We start from the raw sequence: 17,482 nt of genomic DNA, 5'->3' as shown, positions 1-17,482 counted from the left end.
CGTTATGCTGAGTGCAAACAGCTGTATATAAGCCAGTACGCTAGGCTCTTGGCTGCTCTAATGTTTTGTGACTAGGAACACTTCACTGTTAGACTGTGCATGAATGTAACCCATGATTTTGTGTGCTTGTTCTTATTGTGTGCTTGTTCTTATTGCAATACCCTTTCTGAACTGTATTTTCCTGTACATGGAAATGAATTAAAAGTTGGTTGTGGCAATTCTAATATTTTACTTGTGTAACATTACAGTAGTATCTATTTGAAATAAGTCTCAAGCTTTCCTTGACTGTTCAGCAACTGTATCATCTGTCACACCTCACAAATGGCGTTGGAGCACCATCAGTCACTGGCAATATGTTTGAATATTCAGGGAAATTTTTGGGGCAATGAAATTAATAAGTGTTGTGAACTGAAAATTTTTGCCAGATCGGGAATGGAACCCAGATGCTCTGCCTGTCTAGAATGGTTGCCTTAACTGCCTCAGCCATCTGGAAACTCTCCAGCCACCGCAGAGTTGCAACTCATCATGCAACAAAGAAGACATGAACATCCCCACTGTGATAAGTTTTCCCACAATGGGAAAGGAGTGTTGTAACCCTATATAGTGAGTGCACATGTACCTCTCTCTCGGAGCATGTGACACCACATTCATATATGTGTAACATGTTTCAGTAATTGGTTTGTTTTTACTTTCTTTTTATAAGGGGCAGAACCTTTACTCTGTTGTAAATGATTTAATGGCATGTACTCTGTACTGAAATGTAACCAATTTCGTAGTTGTTTGATACTATGAATTGCAGTAAACAGAACTTGTAAAGTATTTGAATGAATGAATGGGTATAAATGTAATGCTATTGCAGTCAAATCTAAGGAAAGTTGTTTTCTTAATATATATTTTACATTTAAAGATTTGCTGTCTTCTACTTTGATATAGAGTACCTGCACATCTAGTGCAACGAGTAGAGAAAGTGAGGCACCACCTAGTTATGCCTGTATAATTCAATGTTATTTTCCTTACACATAATATGACAATGTATGTTGCATATGCTTTGTTTTCCAAATGCTGCCTTTGATGTGTAGATGTGAAATACATATATTTTGATTTGTACTTCACATCATATATAAATAGAATTGGTGAACTTTGTATGCATATTAAAACAGTGTTTGTCTACTATTGCTACTTTCTCATCTGAAATTGGCCAATGTGTGGTCGAAACCTATTGTGACAGTGTCTTAAAAAAAAAGAAATGTATAATATATCAGTCACTCTTCTCCAAGATCAAAGTCTTGTATTTTTTTTTTTTTTCAAAACCTAATGATGGTGTTACAAAACACAGGACTACATTGTATGTTGGAGAAACATAAATTCCTTCAACACTGTGTGGATTGTATGGGACACAATTTGGATAAAGATAAAATCTTATCTGTTTCACATCATGTGGAAGCAGCAGATAAGCTAAACATCAATGCATTTAAAAGAGCTTTTCTTTTCCTTTCAAAGCTAAATTGCACTTGCTGATGAAATCAAATAAGCTCCACATATTGAGATGCAATGTTGTTTCATTTCAGTGTTTATGAAATCAAGTTAAATGAACAAAAAAATTAACAATATGGATGTGCTCAGCTGTGTGTTGCACTCCCTAGATCCTAGCTACACGCACAGATTCAGTTGGGAAAGATGTCATGCAGCCTGTTCCTAGATAAGTTGTATCTGTGACACCTGATGGTATCTAACACCATGATGCCAGGAGTAACACAGTTATGATTCTCCAAAACATTGGCATAATGTGCTCTCTCCCCTCGACATTTCCGAACTTGCAGATGACACTCATACAAATTAGTGCAGAATTGAGATTCATCACTGAAAATGATTCAGCTCCACTTGTCAGCAGTCCATGCTCCTCAGCTACAACACTACTTTGAAGACTGCCATCTGTGCTGTAGTGTTAAATGGCAAACCACTGGTCAGATTGCAGAGCAGTAGCCCAGCTTCTACCAGAGATCAAGATCACACAGGATGTTGTAGTGAGTCCATTACTTGTACCCTGTTGGGAGACAGGTGTGGAGGTTACATTGTGCTTGGTGTGCAATATGACAATCATCCCTTGGTGTGGTCAGATTTTGTCAACAGAATTTTGCCAATTTGTGTTTTATTCTAATTCCATTCAATCTGACATACAACCACTGACAAATCCTAATGCCTCTAATACCTGAGTATTGCATGACTTGGCCAGATGGCCACTGCAGACCAATGATGTGCTTTTAAAACTCTGTCACTAATGTTATCTCACATAAGTGTGCAGCATTGTCAGAGGTTCTTCACATTGCTCACAAATTATCCGATGCAACTCACACCAATTATGGTATATACCCTGTCAAGCTTGGTGACATGTTGTGGCAGTACTGATGCACTCTGCTGGCCATTCTAGCCATTTTCAAAGACCATTGCAACCATAGTCATTTACATACCATTAGATAGTATGTCTGTATGTAAAACTCTGTATACTTTGGACCATTCTTTCCAGGTGGTTTTTTTCAGTCACAGTACATGCCAAGTTTATTCCTAGGCACCCTCCCATTATGCATCTTTACAAGAAGGAAATTCTGTTTCCCCATTCCTAGGTATGTGAGCTAGCTTTCTCTAAGCCATAAAAAAAATCTCTGTATTTGGCTACATTCTCACTTGACAAACATTTGGTGTTCACCATCGATGCCTCACAGTAAGTAATTGGCTCATTTCTTGTACATAAAAATGCAAGCGACACAAAACTACCAGTCATGTTCACATAAAAAGTGTTAGTGAACTTTTGTTGTAAAGATACGCAACACTTTATTTTTGCTGTGTGCCAGAAATGCAAGCCTCAATGAATTGAAATAGAAAGTAACACTGCTAAGCTTGCCATACAGTTATAGGTGTCTACACAGATCCACTAATGCTATAGTGAGATATGCTCACAGTTATTACCAGAGTGAAAATGAAATTGAAGAAATGGAACAGAATCCACTGTTTGCACTTGTGTGCATATAGTTCACTTCACCTTGGTATGACTGGCACATTTTGCAGAAATTTGTACTTACATAGGGTAAGGGTATTATCAAGTTGTATATGACTGTTGGAGGTGAAGTGATATATCAGAGCATTGACTTGTGGTGTGTGTCACCAGCTGGCCTCGCTCATATGGTTTTCCTCTGACATCCAAGAGATTAACATCTCGGCCCATATTCTGCCTACCTCCAATACACAATGCTGTTGAAGCTGAGATCTCTGTTTAAGATTACTCCTTCCCACTTTCATCTAAATTACAGAATATCCTTAACTGTAATAATATTAAGTCTGTTGCTGTCCCTCTCGGAAGAAAGTTTTGACAGTGGCTTCTAGTTAAACATTTGTCACATGTAATATTCTTTATCCTGAAATGAAAGTTAGCCTTTCCCTTTACTTTTTTATTTTATCCATCACTTTGCAATACAAACATCTTTCAGGAGGACCTAATCTATCGATCCAACTGCATCTACTATATGCAAAATTTGAAGTGCGAAAAAGCAAATTGTGAGCTATTTCCTGAATTCTTGTTCCTTTCAGGTAATGATACTCCAGGAACATACAACAGAAAGAGTTACAGACAAAGTTCTGCATTTCTGTACATCCATTCATTATCCTTTTTAATATACAGGAGTTTTCTGTTATCAAGTCCAGTTACACAGGACTGTTCATTGCAGGAGTGATTGTTGATAAATGTGAGCTAGTTTAAGGGGCTAATTTGTTATCATATTCAGTGTAAAATGTGTAAGGGATTCTGTTTAATTTGAGTAGTCTTGATATTTGGTTCTGGTACTGGTAGTGCTTAAGTCAATACAACCATTGTGAGTTTGTACTGTGGTCAGTTGACCATATAGCAGCAGAGTCCTCATATGTGAATACATTTTAGATGTAGAATTTTGTATTTTAGTGTTCTGTCTGCTGCCTTCAGTTCCAACACTAGATTAATAGAAGAGAGACAGGATGAAACATTCTGAACCTTTGTCTTAACATAAAGCAGAACTCCTTTAGATTTTCTGATAGATATTCAATGAAATTGCCGTAAGATGCAAGAGTTGCTGTTATTGTACTAGAACTGGCTTAAAAATTATATAAACACTCAAGTTGAGTGCTTCCCCGTACTCATCCTAGCTAGTTGCACAAGTCGTTACACAACCTACATGACCTGCCCCATACACACTGCACTGTCATGGAGAGTAGATGAATTTAAACATGTTTTGTCTATCAACTAGGTAAGACATCACCTTCACAGATGAATTTGTTCTCACAATATCACAACATTGAACCTCTGTGTCCTTACTGACGAGATGTGAGAAATCTTTGGATTGTCATTCCCATGTTGGCCATGCCATGGCAGAAACATCTTTATTTTGGCGCTTACCTGTGTAACCCAAACAGTGGCTGATTCACTTCCCACTTGTCCTGCATTTAGGCTCGCCAACTACTCAGCTTTGGAACTTGGGTTTTTGTCAGTGTATACCTGTGCCTATGCCTACACACCTTTCAGCAATATTTAGTCAGTGTTGTTTTCAAAGCTGGTAATTCATTCTGAAATGCAGCTGTGGCATCGATAGTTCACATCAACCTTAGACAACATTAATCTTTGGGACTCAGGTCACTCATCCAAGCTGCCATGTTAATTCAGTCTGTTCTTATACCTTGTACTGTGTGCATGTGTATGATAATTGTCAAAATATATGCATGTGCAGATGTTAGTGGGGACAGTTTATTCTGTATACTGCTATTCGTATCCTGTTCCCATACTGGTGACCCCGAAGTTTCTACGTCTTATGCGACTTCCGTGCCGGGTGTTGTAAATCAACAGGTTATGCGCACGCCGCCATGGCCACCTCACCCAACTCTTTGTTCGAAGATTTGGGAGCCCAACTAAGACCGCCGGGCCCCTTCAATCCTTTGTTGAAGGCTGGCTCTCCATTAATCCATAGTGATTCACAATCTCCAAACACGTTAACCTCAAACTTCGTTGTTCTACAACAGTTGAGTGCTACACCGTTAACTGAAACAATGGACTTGGGTTTTGTGTTGCCGGGCTGTGCTCGCCAAAATGTGAAGAGTGAAGTGGATAATATTCAGAACTGTGTACCTACCGAACGATCATATAATGTTCAAAGTGATCTACATTCGCACACACACTTTGACTCTCAATGGGAGGCACCAACTGTTACTGTTACTGTCATGCCATTTGCAACGCCGCCATTTGTACAAAACGCACCCGGCCACTATCAGTTGCAACCAGTTCCGGTTTTGCCTCATTTGCGGACTAACAATGGACATTTTCATGCACAAAATTCTCCTTGCTCACCCCCTGATACCTGTTGCTCAACTTTTCGACCACGTGGGTTTGAGTACATCTTTTGGCGTTTTGCCTTCTGGGGGTGTCTTACCACACCACGGTGATCTTCTGCAAGTTCCACCAGTAATTTATAGTCTGATCCCACAGGGCATGTTTTCAATGCATGCAGAAAACTCACATTTTTGTTACACAAGTTACCAACCCATTCCCCCTCCCCACACTCGCAGGGGGCCCTGGTTCCGACCACTCAGCTGCTCATCTCTCCCACAGCTCCACCTGTGGCTGCCGCACCAGGCTTCTGCGTTATTTCCGAGGTGCGAAGATTCAAATCAGTACCTGTAACCTACGGTCCAGTTTACGGGACTCCTACATGTATCGCACAACTGCTCATTCCCAGGGTACCGACTGTGCCAGCCACATCATGTTTTAGGGACATGTCAAGGACAATGGAACCCACTGTTGCTATGGAAGTTCTTGCCAGTAACACACCCACACCTACTGTGCCGGCCTGCTGTATGGCCTCTCCTGCCATGGACCAGCCAGTTTCCCAAGGGACACCGAAGCTGCCTTCGTCCCCTCCCCCAGATCGTCTGCCAAAGCTGCCACCTTTATATGAAGACAACCCTGCATCATGGTTAGCGCTTGTCGAGCATCTTTTCGAGTTGCCTCACATGTCCGACGACAACTCTAAATTCCTGTGTCTCATCACGCACCTCCTCACTCAGACTTAATTTTTGTTCTACTCCTCTTGGCACTGCCTCCACCAAAGTACGAGTTTGCGAAGAAAACTATCATGGAACGACTTGCCTGCTCACCACAAGAATTAATCATCAAGATCTTCTACGAGGTACACCTGGGGAACCGAACTCCATCACAACTCTGGCACCGCCTTCGGTTACTTGTGAGTGAGCATACCATGCCGGTTGTCACTCTGTGGGTGGTATGGTCTACCAAATTGCCTACCGACCTACAGATCCACCTGCTACTGCACTCCTTCGAATCAATTGGCTTTTGTCTCTGCATCGCAGACCAACTGTATTCGTTGCTATGACAACATCAATCAGCTCACCACTCACTGCTTCTGCTTACTGGCTGTCTGCTGGCAGAGGCAGGGCTCACTCTGTCTCCATGCCTTCTACATCACCTGGCAGTATCTGCTTGCTCTCTCCACCATCCGAACACTCCAAGATCGCCCAACCACCATACGTGCCGATATACACGCTGGAACAAATAAATGAGGACAAGCCTCCTCCGTCGCCACAGTCATCACCACAAACTCATCCAGCTCATCTATACTGCTGGTACCACAAGATTTTCGGCGCTAATGCCAAGAAGTGCTGATTACCGTGCTAGCACCCAAACGCCACCTGCAGGACCTAAAAGATACCAAGTTCTGTGGGGAACATCACAGGCGTCCTCATACATTGCACTCCGTCCACTCGTCTGCCCGGCTGAGTGGTCGTTTGTACGTGACTGACATTTCGTCACGACTCGTTTTCCTAATCAACACGGGTGCTGACGTGTCTACCATACCTATATCGATGGCTCCCCGTGTCTTTTCACTGGCGAAGTCACTTCTACGAGCTGTCAACTCATCAGCAGTACAAACCTCAGGCTATGTCGAAGTTACAGTGCACCTATCTCCTTCTCTGTGTTTTCCGTGGACTTCCTACATTGCCGACATCGATGAACCAATTCTCGGTATGGATTTTTTGTCCCTTTACAAACTCTCTCCGAACGTAGTTCAGGGCTCAGTGCTACACCATCCCACTAACACTCAGATACTGTGCTCCTGCACATGTTCCACGTTATTTCTCTCACAACATGTGAGTTGGTACACGAGTGCTCTGCCCTCGCATGCGACATCGTGACCTGCGTAACGAACCTATTGCCGGAATATGACTTGGCAGCCCAACTCTGCCGGGAAAATGATGAGCTGAAACAATGAATAACACACACTTACAACAAGCTCGTCATGGCTCGTACCTTGCTGCTGAAACTGCAGTCCATCCACAGTCCCGCCACCTAATTGTGTTTCTCCAGCAGAGACCAGCTCAGACACTCATCAGCTTAGTCCAAAAACATTAATTGCATGTGTCGATTCGCATCCGGTAGACTCCGCATCCCCGATGTGCTCGCCACTTTCACTACCATGTATGTGTCAGACAGTGCTTCTAATAACAGTCACGCGTGCAATACAACCATGCCCACCATCTGGGTAGCCACACCGCATGTTGATAAACATTCCCTCCTCTCTCGTGCATCAGCCACGTGACTCGGCGGCCATCGCTGTTCCACACACGACGGCAACGCCGCTGTCGCCTGCGCCGGGTACCAAGTGCAAGGTTGATAGCAGACAGTTGCCGCGCATTCCGACCCACTCCACGCTGTGCGTGCAACCGCCCTCTGCAAACAAGCGCACGCCGTGCTCACATACTAGACATGTGACTTTCATGCTGCCTTTTTCCACTCACACTAATGGCTATGCCTCATCGCACCCTACCCATCCAAAAACTTTCTGGACATTGATCAGTCTCGTGTGCAGTTCTCAGTTTCTGCCGTCACTAACAGAACGATACACAAAATAGTTACCACTACCAGCCCTCCTATTAGGCACAAGTGTAGATGCCTCAACCCTATTAAGTTGTGCACAGCCCAGCAACAAATTAATGAATTTTGGAGGCAGGTATCCTGCAACCATCAGACAGCAATTGGTCCTCACGGATCCACCTCGTCCTCAAACATAATGGTTCTTTCCAAATATGCAGTGACTACAGACGTTTAAATACTCGTACTGTCATGGACAATTACCCTGTGCCTAACATAAATGATTTCACTCATATGTTATCGGGCACTACAATCTTCAGTTTTATTGACTGCAAACGTGCCTACCACCAGATTCCTGTAGCACCAGATGACATCCCTAAAACAGCTATTATCACGCCGCTTGTTTTGTTCCAATACAACTTCATGACATTCAGCCTAAAAAACGCGGCACAAACGTGGCAGGGTTTCATTGACTCCGTCTTATTTCAGTTCAAGTTTTGCTTCGCATATCTGGACGACATACTGATTTTCAGCAAGTCAGCTGAGGAACATGAAAATCATTTATCTATGGTCCTCCAGATGGCATCGAGGTCAACAAAGAAAAATTCCAGTTGCGTCAGCTTTCTGTCACTTTCTTGGGTTACACCGTCTCCACTGACGGAATACAGCCTCCCAAATCTCGTGTACACGCTATCACTTCACTGCCGCCCCAGCTACTTACAAAGAACTCCAATGTTTCATGGGCACAATAAATTACTACTGTCGTCAGCTGCCTTGTGCCGCCACTGTGCAGGCCCCGCTGACAGACTCACTGTCAGATAAACAGACTTCAGGACTGCCCCTGTGCTGGAGGCTTTCAATGCATTAAAGACTTCTGTAGCTCATGCTGTGACACTCGCCCACCCTGACCCCTCGACCGAGTTGTTCATCACTACGGACACCAGTGACATCGCAGTGGGAGTGGTACTCAGAAGAAACACTCCACTTTCAATAGAGGACTCCTTGTGGTCTTCGAGGTCGTCAAACACTTCCACCCCAATGTGGAGGGTCGCTCGTTTTTCATCCTCACGGATCATCACAAACCACTCACTGACACTTTCTGCAACCCCCCTCCCCTCGACAACCCACCCCCTCAGCATTTCCGTCACTTTCATCTAGTCTCCCAATTCACAACCGACGTTCGCTACATCAAAGGCATGGACACATGGATATCATCACCACAGATTTTTTCCAGATCAATACTGTTTCACGCATCATTGACTTATCCAACCTGGCCACCCTACAAGCCTCCCCTGAGGAATCACAAGCTCTCCTCACAGACCCTCAAACATCCCTTGTGTTTACTAAAGCTAAATTCCCCAGCATTGTGGACTCTTCTACCGGTAGCTTACGCCAATTACTCCCACGCCCCCTCCACCGGCAGGCCTTTGACGCTCTGCTTAACCTCGCTCATCCTGGTGTCCATACCACTACACGGCTCGTCTCCAACCTTTTCGTTTGAAAAAATATAAAACGGGACTGTCAGACCCGGGTATGCAGCTGCGTCCCCTGCCAACGCAACAAAATCGGCCACCACACCACTCCACCACTGGGCGAGTTTGACATCCCTGCAGGAAGATTTCATCATGTACATATCAATCTTACTGGTCCTCTTCCACCGTCGGAGGGCCACAGCTGCATTCAATCCACAATTGACTGCACATCCCGCTGGGTAGAGGCAGTCCCCTTACCTAACATCACTTCCAAGACTGTGGCCAAGGGTTTTATTTCCTCATTGCTAGGTTCGGTTGTCCGACCACCACCACCACCACCACCACCACCACCACCACCACCACCGACCAGGGTCAGCAGTTTGACTCTTCCCTGTTCACCATTTTATGTAACGTTTGTGGCATAAAGAAAATTCACACCACAGCCTACCACCCACAAAGCAACGGGTTAGTGGAACGGTGGCACTGCACTCTAAAAACGGTGCTCAGGTGCCACAACTGCCTCTGGTCCAAAGCACTTCCATGGGTATTGCTCGGCCTCCGTTCAACTTTCAAGCCTGACTTACAGGGAACTATCTCAGAATTCGTTTTCGGGGAGAACCCCGTCCTACCAGAGGAACTCATTCAGCCTCAAGTACCTGAAGATTTCCCCCCCCCCCCCCCCCCCTCCCTGGATTTCATAAGTTGCATGTGCACCCACTTCAAACATGCACGCCTGCACCCATCTATCAGCCACTCCCCACCGGACACTTACGTGCCAACCGCTCTCAACACTTGTTCCCATGTAATGCTGAGAGACGATTCGGTCCGACAACCTCTGCAATCACCTTATCTCGGCCCCTTTAAAGTCCTCTGGCAGGGTGATACAACTTTCGACATCATCGTCAAAGATAGTCCGCAAACTGTTTCGTTACACTGACTCAAACCAGCATTTGTGGACCACGATGTCCCTATGCTGGCTCAGTCTGATTCTCCTAACGACTCTCCTGCCAGTCTCCCTCCCGCCATGGAGTCTGTCAATGTTTTTCCTCGGGCCACCATGCCATTTTGTTCACCTGATGCCCCCCCCCCCCCCCCCCCCCCCCCCCCCGTCGTCTTTCGTGGGCTTCTCAGACACATCACCCTACACCCCTTGTGCGGGTTTCGTTCGCTGCTTTCTCATTGACTACAGAGACATCCTCTCCCATAGTCACCCTGCTCTGCAACGTACCCCCACTCCGTGTGGATGACATTTCAGTCATCACTCTCGACAACCGAGTTCTCATTCTACGCACAGACACCGCAGCCCCGCCACCCAACGACCAGTTAAACGTCAGTGTTGTGCATAGCCTCACTGTCCCTTGTGAGTGTGACCTGACGACAATTCGCATCTTCATCTCGCTGAACGGCTCGATTAGCATCCGGGCTTGCCACACCTATACCCCACCATCTGCCGGCAACCCGCTCACTCCGTCTCCACACCCCTCCTCGGTCTGGGTGGAGGTCCCAGTCATGCATCCACCAGCTTGTATGACCACCAACGGCATTGATACTCACATGGCCTTCCCTCAAGACTCACATGCAGTACTCCATAGTGTGTGTGTGTGTGGGGGGACGTGTATGATAGTTGTCAAAATATATGTGTGTGTAGATATTAGTGGGGACAGTTTATTCCATATACTGCTATTCGCATCCTGTTCCCATACAGCTATCTCATGCACATGTACATCCACAGTATTCTACAAATGCATAACCTGACCCTTTTCAGTTTTCTGCTCTGTGGCAATGTAGTGCATTTCACACCTACTTCTAAGTAGGCTCATCCCTTGAGCCGCCTCCTGATATGTGCTGTGATATGACCTTGAGCAGCAAACTATTTCACAGACGAACAAAGTCGGATTTCCCTTGTTCTCCAGAGTGGCAAGTTACTTATTTAGCTTTTCTGGTGTTTTCCTAGTAGTATATTTCTTAAATTTTGTGTGTGATTTTTTATATAAGAAGTTTAATCTCATGCTTTTAACTGTAAATGTAAATTCAAGCAGTTTGTAGCACAGTTTTTTTTCTTGTAAATAGCCAACTACACAGCTCATCAAGGCATCAGCGTCCTTTGGTGACACATCAGGACCATAGTAAGTTGCATATCTAGATTTCTGTCTGCTTTTATAATCCACTTCTTCAGTTAGTTTTGCTAGGATGGGTAGGATGTGTGCGTACTATATGCATATGCAGGATAAACTGGCTGCAATTTACAAACAGCTCAATGCGCTTTTGGCTATAATCAGCTGCCTTCAGGCTGCTGCCTCAGGGTGTAGCAGTGATGGAGATTCTGGCACATTGCATGGGACACCTCAAGTATTGCTTGTTTTGCCTGTGGGATCTGCTACCGAGGCACCTCCCAATGCATGTGACGCATTGGATTTGCCCCCACTGTAGGGTGAGTGGTGGATGGTAACATGTCCTTGTCACTTGAGGTGGAGTGCCAATGTGGAGGCGGACCATCTGGCCTCACTTATGCACCTTGTGAATGAACAGGTGGCTGTTCCTCAAGCAGGGTCCGAGCAGGCACACATGGGCATGAGTTTGCTAACTATTGGGAGGTCCAATGTTAGGTGCATTTTGGAGTCCCGTAGGAAGATAGTTTCAGAGCTATAGAGAAAGCCAATGGGCACTCAGTATGTCTGCTGGGTGGCCTTATCAAAGATGTGGAGGTAGCCTTGCCTGTGGCTGTTGGGTGTGCAGGGTGCAGTTGTGGTTCGTGTTGGTACCAGTGACACCTGTCTCTGGTGTTCTGAGGCCATCTTTGGTTCATACAGATGACTGGCAGAGGTGGTGAAGGCTGCTGGTCTTGTGCACAGATTGCAAGCAGTGCTTGCAATTTGCTACATTGTTCCAAGAGCTAATTGGGGTCCTTTGGTCTGGAGCCAAGTGGAAGGTTTCAGTAGAAGACTTCATCAACTCTGTAATTGTCTTGGCTTCAGATTGATGGACCTGTGTTATCAGGTGTGGAATTGTGTGCAGTGGTACAATACACAAAGGAAGCAGTTATTCTGGCATCAGAGTACTTGTGGAGTGCACACTTTTTTTTTTTTTTTTGCTAGGCTGCAGTTTGAGGTACTCCGAAGAACACTCACCAGTCGATATGGAGGTAGTGAAATCAGACCACCATCAGAGTAAAAGCACTTTGACTGTCAAAATTTTGCCAGTAAATTGTCAAAGTATTTGTAACAAAGTTCCCAAATTTACCACCCTCGAGGAAAGTTCTTGCACCCAAATATTCTTGGGACCAAGAGCTGGCAGAAACCAAAGTAGAAAGGTCTGAGGTATTTTACAAGTCATGTAACATATATCAGAGAGACTGTTTAGATATCATAGGAGGGGGAGTGTTGCAGTTGACAGAAATAATGTCTCTATTGAGGTCAAAATTGAGTATGACTGTAAAGTTATCTGGTCACATATAACAGGTCTAGGTGGATTCAAGTTAATTGTTGAATGATTTTACCAGTCATGTGATTCCACTATGACATTTCTAGAATCATAAAAAAAAATCTACAGTCAGTAGCGCAAAAATACCCATATTATACGAGGGTGATTTGAAAAGTTTTCGGTACTGAATAGAAAAAAAAAGTACTTACATCACTGAAACTTTTTTATTTTTCAATGTAGTCTCCTTGTAGATTAATGCACTTCATTAAACTATGTTCCAGTGCCTTGAACGCATCTTGAAAATCAATTTCCTCCAGGCCTGCAAAATAGTTGTCAAACTCGGGCTATCAGTTCTTTGTTTAATGTGAATCTTCATCCACCAAGAAAAATTTTCAGTTTTGGGAAGAGACGGAAGTCTGACAGAGCCATATCAGGTGAATAAGGTGGGTGTGGCCACAATTCATACCTTAGTTCATGCAATCTTGCCTGGTGACAGCACATGTGTGCGAGTGCGTATTGTCTTGATGGAAGATGACTTTCTTCCTCGCTAAACCTGGCCTTTTTGTTGCAATTTGTCCAGTTGGTTAGCAAAGCATTCTCCAGTAATTGTTTGCTCAGTGGGGAGATAACGTACAAACAGAATCCCCTTCGCATCCCAGAACAATGCTGTCATGACGTTTCCCACCGAAGAAATTGTTGTTGCTTTCTTTGGTGGTGGGGAATCAGCATGTTTCCACTGCTTTGACTGTTACTTTGTCTCTGGAATATAGTAGTGCACCCAAGTTTCATCTGTGGTCACAAATTGGTGCAAAAAATCTTGTTTGTTTTTCCTAAAATGGGCCAAACATTGTTCTGCTATGTCCATTGTCATGCGTTTTTGATTCAGCGTCAAGAGTCATGGCACCGATCTTGCAGATAATTTTATCATTTCTAATTTTTCAGTTAATATACCCTTTCAGAAGACATCTGGCAAGTGTGAGCAATTTCATGCACTTCCAAATGGTGATCCTCCATGACCATTTTGTGCACTTTTGCAATTATTTCCGGATTAGTGACACATCTTGGCTGCACGGATCATCATATAAGCTTTCCCGACGAAATTGAAATTCATTTGTCCATTTGGAAACAGTTGAATATGAAGCAGCAGAGTCCCCCAGTGTATTCTGGAAATTGGCATGAATGTCCTTTGCTTTCATACCTTTCTTTACAAAGTACTTAATCTCAATTTTTTACATCTTTGCAAATCACTACGCGGGAACAACAACAGCTGTCTTCCAAGAGCACTGATGTGGCACGTGTTTACAGGCAACAGTCCAATGAATATCACATGAACAACTCATTGCACTAGCACTGACATCTCATGGTGAGTCTGAGAACTTTTCAAACCAGCCTCATACAATATTAGTTGGGGGTGACTTTAATCAACCATGTATAAACAGGGATGACTGTGAATTCATTTGCGGGGGTGCAGTCAGTCAGTCTTGCGAAATACTTTTAAACACATTTCCCGAAAACTGCCTACACAATTTATAGTTAATGTGATGAATGCCAGCTAGCTCTGAATGTAGAAAAACGTAGGTTAAAGCAGATGAGTAGGAAAAACAAACCTGTAATGTTGAGATACAGCATTAGTAGTCTCCTGTATGACAAAGTCACGTTGTTTAAATATTTGGGCATAATGTTGCAAAGCGATATGAAATGGAAAGAGCTTGTCCAGATTGTGGTAGGGGAGGCGAATGATCGACTTCGGTTTATTGGGAGAATTTTGGGAAAGCGTGATTTGTCTGTGAATGAGATTGCATATAGGATGCTAGTGCTACCTGTTCTTGAGTACTGCTCTACTGCTGGGGATCTGGATCAGGTCAGATTAAAGGCAGACATCAATGCAAGCAGAGGCGAGCTGTAGATCTGATCGCAATAGGTTCAAACTGTTATAACCTTTAATTACCAATAATTGCGTGGATATTCAAACACACTCACTTAGAAACAATAGCTGGTTACATGATTACAACTCAGTATCTCTCATTCGACTGCCGTACCGTGACATGCAGCCAGTGCCGTTCGTAGCTAGGTGGCGCTCCCACGCTCAGCCGAGTTGCGGAGCGCCTCTATCGCCGTTTGCGCGTATGTCGTGGCGGCACTGTTAAATGTCGTGGCACTGTAACAACACTTTTCCCCCCTTAAAAAAAAAAAAAAAACACTCACTTCCTTCGAGACATGGACAGTGCGGAGACATCCATGGCCTCTTGTGAGGCCCCAAGAAGATCCCACGGAGAGACACGAGAGTATGGTCAAAAATGTCCAGGACGGAAGCTCGTGCGTAGAACATGCCTCCTGGACGAGATGATGGGTGAAAACTCCGGAGCAGCATCCATAGGTGTCATGGACCCGGGGGTGTGCTCCAGCGAGATGGGTCCCGGAGAAGGCGGCGTCGCGACTGGGGCCGGTTCCGGCGTACTCGGAAGCGGTAGCGACGTCGGCTGCATCAACACATACGGTAGATCGGCAGCAGCGACAGGACTGGCTTCTCGGGCTGGTGGAGGTGAAGGAAGGGGCGGTGGCACCGGCGTGGCCACCACTCGTGGGCGCATCTGGTCGTAATGGCGAACAACCATGCCATCGTCTGTACGTATTTCACAAAGCCGGCGGCCGCAAAGAGCCTTGACCACCCCTGGAATCCATTTAGGTCGAGATCCATACCCTCGTGCTGACACGTCGGCGCCCACCGAGTATTTTCCCGCACTAGGGGACTCAGCACAAGGCCTGACAGGGTGAAGCAGGTGCAGTAGAGTGCGCGGTTGGCGACCATGCAAGAGTTCAGCAGGGCTGCGATCACCCAGAGGCGTGAAGTGATAAGAACTCAGAAATTGCAGCAGAGTGTCATCTGTGGAAAAATCACTAAGGAATTTTTTCATCTGGCTTTTGAAAGTGTGGATAAGGCGCTCGACCTCCCCATTTGATTGTGGATGGAAGGGCGGTGCTGTAACATGATGAATCCCTTGTCCAGTACAAAAATCATGGAAGGCCTGTGAAGAGAACTGAGGGCCATTGTCCGTGATGATTGTGGATGGAAGACCTTCTAGCGCAATGATTTTGGACAAAGCCAGCATCGTCGCCGCAGTGGTGGGCGACGGACATCAAACAACAAACGGAAACTTCCAGAAGGCATCAATCGACAGTAGCCAATAAGTACCGAGGAAGGGGCCGGCAAATTCAGCGTGCACCCGTTCCCATGGCTGCGCTGGATCAGGCCATGGAGAGGGCATTGTACGAAGTGCAGCCAGTTGTTGAGCACACTGACCACACGCAGCAACCATGTGGGCGATGTCCGAATCAATACCGGGCCAATAAACGTGCCTGCGGGCCAGGGACTTAGTCCAAGAAATCCCCCAATGGCCTTCATGCAACAGTTTGAGAACATCTTTGCGAAGAGAGGCTGGCACCACGACCCGTGGAGATGCGCCATCCATGGCCAGAACAACAACACCATCACGAACAGACAGACGAAGGTGCAAGGCATGGTAGTTGTGAAGGGGATCCGATGCCCGGCCCTTGGTCCTGTCTGGCCAACCCCATTGAACAAAACTGATCACCTGACGCAGGACCGGGTCCCACGCAGTAGCCGATGCGACCTGCGAACCTGTAAGTGGAAAACCCTCGACCGCATGACGTTCTTCCTCATCAATGTGGAAACAGAGTAGTTCATCACGATCGAAAACCGGGTCGGGGCCCATCGGCAATCGCGACAATGCGTCAACATTGGCGTGCTGGGCTGTGGGGCGATAGTGAATCTCATAGTGAAAACGAGACAAGTATAAGGCCCAATGTTGCAGGCGGTGAGCTGCCTTATTCGGAAGCGACGCCGATGGGCTGAACAGAGAGACCAGTGGCTTGTGGTTGGTGATGAGGTGATACTTAGAACCATACAAAAAAACGCTGAACTTTTTTAGAGCATAAATGATAGTGAGCACCTCCTTTTTGATTTGAGAGTAACGCCGTTGTGCATCGTTGAGGGTCTTGGAAGCATAGGCGATGGGTCATTCCGACCCATCCTCATACCAATGGGTGAGAACAGCCCCTAGGCCATACTGTGACGCATCAGTCGCCAGAACCAAGTGCTGACCCAGACGGAATGTGGCAAGACAAGGCGCCGACTGCAAATGAGCCTTCAGGCGGACAAAAGCCTGCTCACACTCGTCGGACCAACAGAAAGGGACGTTTTTGCGTAACAGCTGATGCAGAGGATGAGCTACCGCCGCTGCGGATGGAATGAATTTGTGATAATAAGCAATCTTGCCTAGAAATGCCTGAAGTTCTTTGACCGTAGACAGCCGGGGTAGAGCTTTAGTGGCCGCAGTGTGCTGACGTAGAGGACGTATACCCTCACGGGACAAGTGGAAACCAAGATACACAATGGAGGGTTGGAAGAACTGTGACTTGTCCAGATTGCACTTCAACCCAGTCGAATGCAAAACCTGAAACAGTGAACGCAAATTGCGAAGGTGCTCCTCAGTGGAGGTCCCCGTGACAACAATGTCATCCAGATAGTTTATGCAGCCGGGAACAGAGGCCGTGAGCTGTTCCAAAAACCGCTGAAAAATGGCCGGCGCGCTAGCGACGCCAAATGGTAACCGCTGGTACTGATACAACCCACAAGGAAACCACCATGATTGGCGGTCCCCATTTGCTG

The sequence above is a fragment of the Schistocerca americana genome, chromosome 1 (assembly GCF_021461395.2).
Source record: "Schistocerca americana isolate TAMUIC-IGC-003095 chromosome 1, iqSchAmer2.1, whole genome shotgun sequence".
In the NCBI taxonomy this organism is placed as follows: Eukaryota; Metazoa; Arthropoda; class Insecta; order Orthoptera; family Acrididae; genus Schistocerca; species Schistocerca americana.
This window is presented reverse-complemented; position numbering follows the sequence as displayed.